This window comes from Cebus imitator, unplaced genomic scaffold (genome assembly GCF_001604975.1).
Source record: "Cebus imitator isolate Cc_AM_T3 unplaced genomic scaffold, Cebus_imitator-1.0 Scaffold27, whole genome shotgun sequence".
Lineage (NCBI taxonomy): Eukaryota > Metazoa > Chordata > Mammalia > Primates > Cebidae > Cebus > Cebus imitator.
Window position 1 is genome coordinate 7,116,730 of NW_016107342.1, and position 10,877 is coordinate 7,127,606.

Sequence of the window (10,877 nt, forward strand, 5' to 3'; positions counted from 1 at the left end):
ATTCTTCCTCAAGAACCTCCTGGAGGACTTGCTCCAAAAAATGAGAGGGCAAAATTAAGAGAAAAAAAAAAAAAGATTGAGAAACAAGAGTTTCAACATAGGACAAAGGACATCCCCATGTAAGAAGATGAGTGATATCAATGATAACTGCATTATAACTTAATTCTGTTTTGTTCAGAGAACATACTTTGGATGATTTCAATCTTTAACATTTTATTGATTTTCATGGGCCAGCATATGTTCTATCATGATGAATGTTCTACGCACAGTGCAAAAATGTGTATTCTGCTATTAGGTATATGTTCTACAAATGTCAATTAGGTCACGTTGGTTTTCAGTGTTATTGAAGGTTTCTATGTTCTTACTGATTTCTGTTTACTTGTTATAACTATGGGAGAGGAAGGTCGAAATGTCTAACTATAATTGTGGAATTATCTATTTCTTCTTTCAACTCTTACCAGTTTTTGCTTCATAAAATATTTTATAGATCTATTGTTAAGTGGATATATATTTAGGAAGATAAATCCTCTCGAACTACCTTATTACAAAATTTCTTCTTTATCTCTGTTAAAACACTTGTCCAGACACACACTTTGTCTAATATTATTTTAGCCATCTTGACTTTCTGATTATTAGTTTGCATTGTATATTTAACCCATCTTTTAACTTTTGATTTACCTATGTTTTTATATTTAAAATGCACTCCTTCTATTTAGCAGGAGTTGACATCCGCCCCCTTAAAAAAGCCAATTGCTTATTTTGCAAATAAAGTTTTATCAGAACATAGACATATCTACCTGTTTACATTTTGAGCTCTAAAAACAGAGTTGAGTAGTTGTGACAGAAACACTATGAGCCTTAATCCTAAAATATTTATAGTGTGTCCTTTCAATAAAAAGTTTGCCAACTTCTGGAGTTGTTTATTGGGTTTTTATCAGTCAAATGAAAAAAACCTTTTTAATCTGAGTATTTTGACAATATATACTTAATATAATGATGATATAGTTTGTTCTAAGTCTACCACCTTGCTATTTGTTTTCTACTTATTCCATCTGTTCTTTCATTTTTAATCCTGTCTTCTTTAGAAATGATTTTTAATTTTTTAATTATTTTTTGAGACAGAGTGTAATGCTGTTGCCCAGACTACAGTGCAGTGATGCAATCATGGCTCACTCTAGCTCAATCTCCTAGGCTTAAGTGATCCTCCCAGTTCAGTCTCAGCCTCTGGGACTACAGGTTTACATCACCGTAAATTTTTTCTAGATGAGGGATCTCATTATATTTCCCAGGGTTGTCTCAAACTCCTGGGTTCAAGTGATCCTCCTCCCTTGGCCTCCCAAAGTGTTTACAGGCACTGGCTACCAAGACTGGTCGATTCTCTAGTATTATACTTTATCTCCTCTATTGATTTATCAGCTGTATTTCTTTGTTTTATATCTTTGGTGATTGCTCTAGTGATTAAATATGCATCTTTAACTTATCACAGCCTACTTTTAAATAATAGCCTATAACCTCCTAATAATATAATAACCTTAAGACACAATATCTGAAATGTCTGAGACCAGAATTAGTTCAAATTTTCAATTTTTCAAATTTTGGAATAGTTATGTTAAAAAGATTGAGAATCCCTAATCTAAAAATCCAAAATCCGAAATACTCCAATGATCATTTCCTTTGACTATCGGGTTGGCACCAAAAAGTTTTGAATTTTGGGGCATTTTGGATTCTGAATTAGTAATATTCAGCCTGTACTACCATTTCTCCCTCCCATTCTTCGTCCTGTTGTCAGATATCTTACTTCTACACATGTGATAACAAAATATTCATTCTTATTTTTCAGTGTTTTTAATTTAAGCAGTCAGTTATCTTTTTAAATATATGAACAGCAGTCTAATATGTTTACCGATATGTTTACAATTTCTGGGGCTCTTCCTTCCTCTGCAGAGATTGAGTTTCCATCTACTATTATTTTTCTTCTGCCTTAAGACTTTATTTAACATTTCTTGTAACAGGTCTCCTAGCAATGAATTCTCTCAGTGGATTTTTTTTTTTTTTTGTCTGAAAATGTCATCATTTTAGATGCTTTTACTGGATATAGAATTTAAGGTTAATAAGTTTTCATCTTTTGATACCTATCTCTTTCCATTATTTTCTGGTTTGCATTGTTTCTGATGTGAAGTCAGTTCATTTTTATCTTGTGTTTTGTTTGTGATGTGCCTTTTTTCCATTTGTTTTTATGACTTTTCTCTTTATCACTGGTTTCAGAAATGATATGTTTTGGTGTGTTTTCCATTTGAAATTAAATGAACTTGGATTTTTATGTTTCTATTTTTCATCCAATCTGAAAAATTTTGGCCATTAGGTTTTCACATATTTTTTTCTGCCCTCACCTCTTTTGCAACTCCAATTCCATATTTGTTATACCTCATGGTACCAGGACACTTAGGCGCTGGGGGTTTTTTGGGTGCAGGAGAGGAGGGAGGGTTCAGTTTTCTTACTCTCTGATTCAGTTTTTATTTTACTTTACTTGCTTATTTATTTTTTAGACTTGGGTTCTGGCTATGATGTCCAGGCTGGAGTGCAGTGGCTATCTACATGTGCGATCACACCGCACTACAGCCTCAAACTCCTGTACTCAAACTATTCTTCCACCTCAGCCTCCTGAGTAGGTAGGACTATAGTACCTGCCACTGCACCCAGCAGCAGTTCAGTTTTGATACCTTCTTCAACTCTACTGATCTTTTTTATCTGCAATATTTATTGCATTGAGCAGTCCATCTAGTGGATATTTCATTCAGATGTGGGATTCCTAGAGCTAAAAAATTTATTTTGTTAGACTCTCTTCATTATTTTAATGTTTTACTCTATATCCTTGAACATAAGTACAACTAGATGTTTTAAAGTCTTTGCTGTTTACATTATGTCTGTCATTTCTTGCTCTGTTTCTACTGATTGTCTATTATCTTGGTTTGGGGTTACATTTTCCTACTTTTTCATGTCATATAATTCTTGGCTAGATAACGATCACTATTAAGGTTTTGTTAAATGTCTAGATTTAGTTGTCTTCCCATCTGACTCTTTGTGTCTTTTCTCAAGTTGGTTAAAAACTCTAAAGAAAAAAAGGGGACTTACTTTCTCCAAATCACAATAGCAAAATGTCCTGCTATTAAATAATCATAAGTCTTTATTTTAATTTGGGGCTCTTTTCTTCATGACTCTTCTAATTTCTCTTTACTTTTTTAAGGGCAATTTGAGTTTGGCAATATTCAAAGCACTGTAAAGTTTTTCCTCCATGATGCTGCATCTACCCTCTTGTTCACAAATTACATGAAAGGATTGTGACTGCTTCTACTCTTTCCTTTTACTCATTGTATTAGTCTGTTTTCATGCTGCTGATAAAGACATACCCAAGACTGGGAAGAAAAAACAGTTTAGTGGACTTATAGTGCCAAATGGCTGTGGAGGCCTCACAATCATGGCAGAAGGCAAAAAGACACCCTGTGCAGGGAAACTCCCATTTTTAAAACCATCGGAACTCGTCAGACTTATTCATGAAAGACCCATCCTCATGATTCAATTACCTCCCATTGGGTTCCTCTCACAACACACTGGAATTCAAGATGAGATATGGGTGGTAACACAGCCAAACCATATCACTCATTCTTTATTGTTTTTAGCTTTCATTCTAGTACTATGCTGAAACTAAACCAGTGATCCAACTGCCAGTGCTTGTCATCCTTTTCTCTGCCCTAACATTCTATGTGTAATAGAGGTAAAGAAATAATTACAGTCTGAGAAGTACTTTAATAGAGATATGCAAATAATGCTAAATATCACATTTAGCATTATTTGATTCTTTTGATTCTTCCCTGACTTGAGTCAGAAACTTACTGTTCCCATATCTACAGGGATTCAGACTATAGTCCAAATGCCCTCAGGAGTGAACAGTACTTATAAAAAGCTGAGGAAAACAGGTAGAGATGAACCTTAGGCAGGAATTTCTCTGCCCTTTCCTGCTAAATCATAAAGCTGGTAAATTACAATTAATAGCTTTGGATGCTGTTCTCCCTGATAGGATCAGGGAGGAGGGGAGAGATGGTAAAGCAGAGACCTGAGGTGTCACTTTGTAGACTTGATAAATTAACTGTGATTTCTTATGTAGCCTGGGGCTTTTCTACCTACCTTCCATTCTCTGAGATCACTGAAAATGACACAGACTGGGTGCTGTTCTCTTCCCATGTGTGATGTCATAGTAGCTAATATCCCCAAAGGAAAATTATCTTATAGGTTAACATATCAAGACATTGAAGAAGCACAACTGTTTTCAAAGAAAAATAAACTATTGGCATACAGATTCTAAGAGAAGCAGAAATATTAGATCTAATGGCCCAAGAACTTAAAATAAGCCTAGTAAACATACTAAAAGAGCTAAGGGAAGATATTAGCAGCATATAATAAGAACAAGAGAACAAAGAAGCAAGCAGAAATATTATGTACAAAAATAATACTTGAAGTTTATAGACTAGATAAATAATAGAATTTAAGCGAGGAGTAAATGAATCCGAAGATCAGTTTGAGGAAATCTTCAAACCTAAGAACAAGGAAATAGAAAATATAGGCTGGGCACAGTGGCTCACACCTGTAATCCCAGCACTTTGGGAGACAGAGACCTCCTGATCACAATGTCAGGAGTTTGAGACCAGCCTGGCTAAGATGGCGAAACCCAGTCTCTACTAAAAAATACAAAAATTAGCTGGGCATGGTGGTGGGCGCCTGTAATCCCAGCTAATCAGGAGGCTGAGGCAGGAGAATTGCTTGGACCTGGGAGGCGGAGGTTGCAGTGAGTCAAGGTTGCGCCACTGAAGTCTTGCATGGGTGACAGAGGAAGACTCTGTCTCAAAGAAAAAAAAAAAGAAAATATAAACGAAAGGCTAAGGGATTGGCAGTGCTAACATCTGAATAACAGGAGACTCAGAAAGAAAACTAGGCTGAGTGTGGTGGCTCACGCCTATAATCCCAGCACTGTGGGAAGCCAAGGTGGGTAGATCATTTGAGGCCAGGAGTTCAAGACCAGCCTGGCTAACATGGCAAAACCCCATCTCTACCAAAAAATACAAAAATTAGCCGGTGGGTGGGGGCGGGGGTGCTGGTGGTGGCGTGTGCCTGCAGTCTCAGCTACTCATGAGGCTGAGGTGGGAGGATCACTGGAGCCCAAGAGGAGGAGGTTGAGCTGAGATTGCGCCACTGCCCTCCAGGCCAGGTGACACAGCCAGACTGTGTCTCATAAAAACAAAACAAAAAAGAAAAAGAAAAATATTAAGAAGGATGTATTTGATGGAATGATGGAGTTGAACAGGACAAAAAGATTATGGATTTTATTTTTTTAAATTTATTTAAAAAATTTTTTTACAATGGTGACTAGGGAAGATCATGGATTTACAAAATATTGAAGGAAAAATCTTAAAACCTAGATTTTTACATATGGCAATGCAGTCATTCAAATATGAGGCTATGACGACATATATATCCAAGCATACAAAAGCTCCAAAGACAGTTTTCGATAAAAATGCTTAAATAGAAACAAATACGGAAGATAATTAAAAGATGTGTGAAGCCATGCTGATAAAATATCTTGGCAAAATTTGTTGTTTTTTAAAATAGCAAACAGCTAAGAAAAGGAGAACATATGGGCATAATGGTTTAAGATTTAAAGTAGATAGTAGCAAAATGATGGGGTAGGAGAAGATGAAGAGACAAAGGGATCTCAGAATGTACAAGATTCTTTGTAGGGGAGACATATAAATATCCAGTTTGTTTCTTTTTAGTAAGAAAAAATTCAAAATAAATTCAGAAAACACATTCAAAGTGTGCAAAAACTTAAATATTGAAAATGGTGGAAACACATTGTAATGTATAAAAAATTGTAATTGTAATATGTCAGGGTGAGGAGAGGTCAGAGGTAAAACAAATTACAACTTAAGATGATAACTGTTGAAGCTGACATATAGACACATGGCGGTTCATAATTTTCTCCCTTTTCCTTTTTATTTATTTGAAATTTCTCATATAAAAATTTAAAAATGTATGCATACAAAACAATACTCATATTACAAATAGATAAACAAAATAGGACCATACAATAGATATTATTTTAGAATATCGTGTTAGAATGATTTCCTATGGGTCAAGGGTGGGGGAATGAGACTGGAAAATTTATAAATAAATAAAACAAGAAGTGTTTTGCATGAGCCAGTAATGATAGTGCCCCAAGAACCTAAGAGTGTGATTAACTCTGCTTTCTCTTTGTGTAAAAGGTCCATTAAAAAACAAAAAAGATGTGAGTTGGCACATGCCTGGAATCCCAGCACTTTGGGGGGCTGAGGTAGCTTGAGCCTAAGAGGTCGATGCTGCAGTTAGCCATGACTGTGCCACTGTATTCCAGCCTGGGCAACAAAATAAGACCCTGTCTCAAAGAAACAAACAAACAACAATAACAACAAAAACCAGAAAGCGCCAGGCATGGTTAACACACACCTGTAGTCCTAGCTGCTTGATAGGCTGAGATGGGAGGGCTGCTCAAGCCTGGGAGCTCAAATCTATTTTGGGCAACTTAAAGAGACTACATCTCTTAAAATAAAAGAAATATATGTGTGATATATTATATTTATTATTTATATATATATGTATATAAAAATGTGTATGTGTGTGTGTGCATAATATATTACATATAAATTTTCACTATAAGGATTTGATTTAGACTGTGGAGAAGACAAACTATAAAAATAGTTATCTAATCATTATAATTCAGACGAGATCGGGTGCGTTCAGGGTGGTATGGCCGTAGACGTAATCATTATAATTCAGAAAACACTTGAATAGCTACTCCAAATAACCAAGTCACCATATATACCTACAAAAATGAATTAGAAATAAGTAATACCACTTTTTTTTAAAGAGAAGTCATTTCTGACATTAATATTCATCATAGAAAACTAGCAAAAATCATTAAACAGTTAACCAAAAATTAAGGAGAAAAAAATAGACTCTAAGTACTGGCATTCTAAAAGCACAAAGAAAAATAGAACAAAGAAAAAAACACTCCTACACCAGAGGCTGTAAACTGTTTTACGTGGCTTATGTAGTAGCAAAAGTAGACTTTTTTCCAAAGGAAAAATTTTATGCTGATATTGAAAAATAAGGATTTTTCAAATCTATTTCTGTTCTTAAAAAATAAAAAAACTACTAAGAATTGATTTTACAGCATCTCATCCCCATTTAGCAAGGATCCTAGAACTGAACAGGTGCACCCAGTTCACAGGTCACATACTGTCCAGGCTTCCATTGGCCCCATTTGGCAAGCAACATTAAAGTACTGTTTTTGGAGGTTTGTTCCCCCTTGTAGCTCACTTGAAATTTTAACAAAATGTGGTCAGAAATTTTGTCATGTAAGTATGTAAGCACTCATGGGGGACATGAACAGAACATGTTATGTGAAAAAATAAGCTAGGTAAAGAGAAATTTTGGGGGAGCCATGACAAAATGAAAAGGTTTGGTATTCAGGGGTAATAATGTTATGAGTATATGAAACTAGGAGAGTTTTTTGGAGTGGATAAAGAACAAGCTCTTAACTTGTTAAAGGGACTGATTAATAAATACATGAAAACAGTGCAGTGGATGATAGTTTTTTGTTTAATTATTTTTTCACATTAAATTCTGCTAAGGTGTATTCACAGGTCTGATACAAGTTACTTTGTTTATTCTTTATTCTGAGTTGGTTTGCACTTGTGCATTATAATTTATCATTTTTTAAATCAACCACTTATTACAAATGAAATCTGACACTTTCTGTCAAGATGATATTATGGCATAAAAATTTGTGTCTGAATATGAATGAATGCAGTTGTAACTTAGACAGGGCCAGTGATAAAAACTTAACAAGTTTAACAAGTAGAATTATAATCTGACAATCCTAACCATGTAAATAAAATTACATATGAGGCTACAGTTATTAATTACCTTTAGTGCTTAACTTCTAAAAATCTTGTCTGTAAACCATAAAGCCTTTAATGTCTACTTCCCACATGTAGAAACTGACATCTTCAATGTACATCTAAAAGAGAAGCATAAGAAAATACAATGAATTTGAGATTATAGATATTGCTTCACTTAAATATAAAAAAAATGAAATTATTCTTCATGACTTTCTATAACAAGCTGGGCAAAAGACGTGGGTAGTATAGGACATATTTTATTTAAACAAACAGCAATAACATTAAGATTTTCCCTTTAGAAGAATCAGAAAGTGTTTTGGAACCTAAATTATAATCCATGTCACAGAGTTGAGTACTTTCTATAATATTAATTTTATCTGCAAAATTTTTATATGATTTAAAATACATGAATTCTGATGTCCCACATGAACAGAGCCCCATTCTAGAAAAGTTTCCCTTTTGGGGAAACTTTTGGATTTTTGGCTTTTTTTTTTTTTTTTTTTTTNGTGCCAGGCTGGAGTGCAGTGGCGTGATCTTGGCTCACTGCAAACCTCCACCTCCTGGGTTCAAGCAATTCTCCTGCCTCAGCCTCCTGAGTAGCTGGGACTACAGGCATATGCCACCACGCCCAGCTAAATTTTGTATTTTTAGTAGAGACAGGGTTTCACCATGTTGGCCAGGATGGTCTCGATCTCTTGACCTCGTGATCCACCTGCCTCAGCCTTCCAAAGTGCTGCAATTACAGGTGTGAGCCACTGCACCCGGCCAACTTTTTGGCTTTTATAAGCAACTCAAGTGTAATTAAGAATGTATTTATTATTATTAATTACACTTGAGTTGCTTATAAAAGCAAAAATCATACAAATCAATTAGTTCACTGTTCTGTCCTTATGAAAAATTCAAAATTCCATTCTTCTTAGCACTTAAACTTCCCCAATTAGTACTTTACACCAGGCTGGTAAACTCAGACAAAAAAAAAAAAAAAAAAAGGCCCTTTAAGAAAAATTATTCCCTCTCTAATAGACAAATGGGATATCCAGGGAAAATGTTTTTTGCCTAAAGAACTTTGATTGTGAATTCCTTGACAATGCAGTTAGGGAAACAGGATTTGGATGCTACATTGCCATACTTTTAGTATGTAGTTTTTGTTTTTGCTTTGTTTTGAGAAAGGGTCTCGCTATGTTGCTCAGGCTGGTCTTGAGCTCCTGAGCTATCTCATCCTCCCAGGTAAGTGGTTTTGAGTACTACAGATTCTCAAGCCAAACATAAGTGATTTTTGGATTAGCAATATCATTGCTCCTTTTGGTCATTAGCATAGATATCTGTTTTACAGTTGCAGCTATACATTCAAAACACTTGAAACACTTTTAAAATATATTCACGCTCAGCATATTCTTTACATATTATGATTTAATTAGTATGAAGTAGGTCCAGGGCTCAGGTATTTTTAAAAAGGATGAAGAAAGGATATCTTTTTCTCCAGTTGAGAAACAATTTCACTGCAACTATTTAGCTTAGTTTCTACATATTAGCAAGACATTAACTTCCAAAAATACTATTTACAGATGTCTATGAAAAATACTGAGTTAATTCTAATATGAATACTAAATGTCAAAATGATTTCAAAGCTTCTAGGATACACACAGACAAACTTCAATGACCATGAAATATCTTAGATACATGGATCCAAGCATGATGCAATTGGTAGCTGGAGTAAATCTCAAACTGTAATGCACTTAAGGACCAAAGTAGTACTTTAAAATATAGAACCCCAGGTGCATGCCCAAAGTTCTGGTTCAGAACTTGGCTGAGGCAGATTCTCTATTCTTTATAGACATTGTGATTATAATGTATATCTACAGTCCATGTAGATTTGTGATCTAAAGCACACATATAAACACTGACTAGTACTAGACTCTCATTATTAGCATTTATGTAAATACTTCTTAAGTTTTATAAGATTATATTTCTAATCTTTAAAGATAATCCCAAAACCCATTGGCTTAGGAAGGAACTTTGAACATACAGTAAGTAGGACTTCAACAATAAATCAATATAGACATACTAAAATAATGTTTATGGATTATATCTTTTGTAAGCTTCGTTATTTTCTTAGGTAAACTGTGTAGGTAGACAATCAATAAAATACTGTGGCAAAAAATAAGAGAAATGTTATCTTCTATAATGAAAATTTTATTTAAAACCGCACATGTAACTAGAAACATGCTCTTGATAGTTCAGAATTAATTTTTTGGTTCTTAAGTTAGTGGGGGTGGCAGGCTGGAGAGAAGCACTTCCAGCTTCATTTTTGTTTAAACACAAAGTCAAAAATTTTATAAAGTCTTGAACCATGTCCCTCAAATACACACACACACACACATACACACACACACACACACACACACACACACACACTCCTCTCTTTCTCTCACGTAACTACTAAAAATAACATAAAATAGGCTGTTAATGTTTTAGTTTTGAAAATTCTTGCCAGGCGCAGTGGCTCACGCCTGTAATCCCAGCACTTTGGAAGAACCAGGCGGGCAAATTGCCTGAGGTCAGGAGTTTGAGACCAGCCTGGCCAACATGGTGAAATCTCATCTCTACTAAAAATACAAAAATTAGCTGAGGGTGGTGGTGTGCACCTGCAATCCCAGCTACTCAGGAGGCTGAGACAGGAGAATCACTTGAAAACCCATGAGCCGGAGGTTGCAGTGAACTGAGATCACACCACTGCAATCCAGTCTGAGGAACAGAGCAATACTTCGTCTCAAAAAAAAAAAGAGAGATTCAACTATGTGCTATCTACAGGAGAGACACTTCAGATTCAAAGATAAAAAAAACCTAAAAAAAAAAAAAAAAAAAAAAAAAAAAAAAAGAAGAAAC

The 10,877-nt window shown here is 34.9% G+C and overlaps 1 protein-coding gene across 5 annotated transcripts in view; it reads right to left on the reverse strand.

Annotated features, from left to right (window-relative positions):
• The window catches only part of MBD5 (methyl-CpG binding domain protein 5), a 486,298-nt gene that overhangs the window by 318,521 nt on the left and 156,900 nt on the right, over window positions 1-10,877 (reverse strand). For all 5 annotated transcript variants that reach the window (XM_017523149.2, XM_017523152.2, XM_037736599.1 and 2 more), the window contains one exon: window positions 8,017-8,110. The gene's annotated coding sequence lies outside the window, so the exon portion shown is untranslated. The remainder of the gene's footprint in view (window positions 1-8,016; window positions 8,111-10,877) is intronic.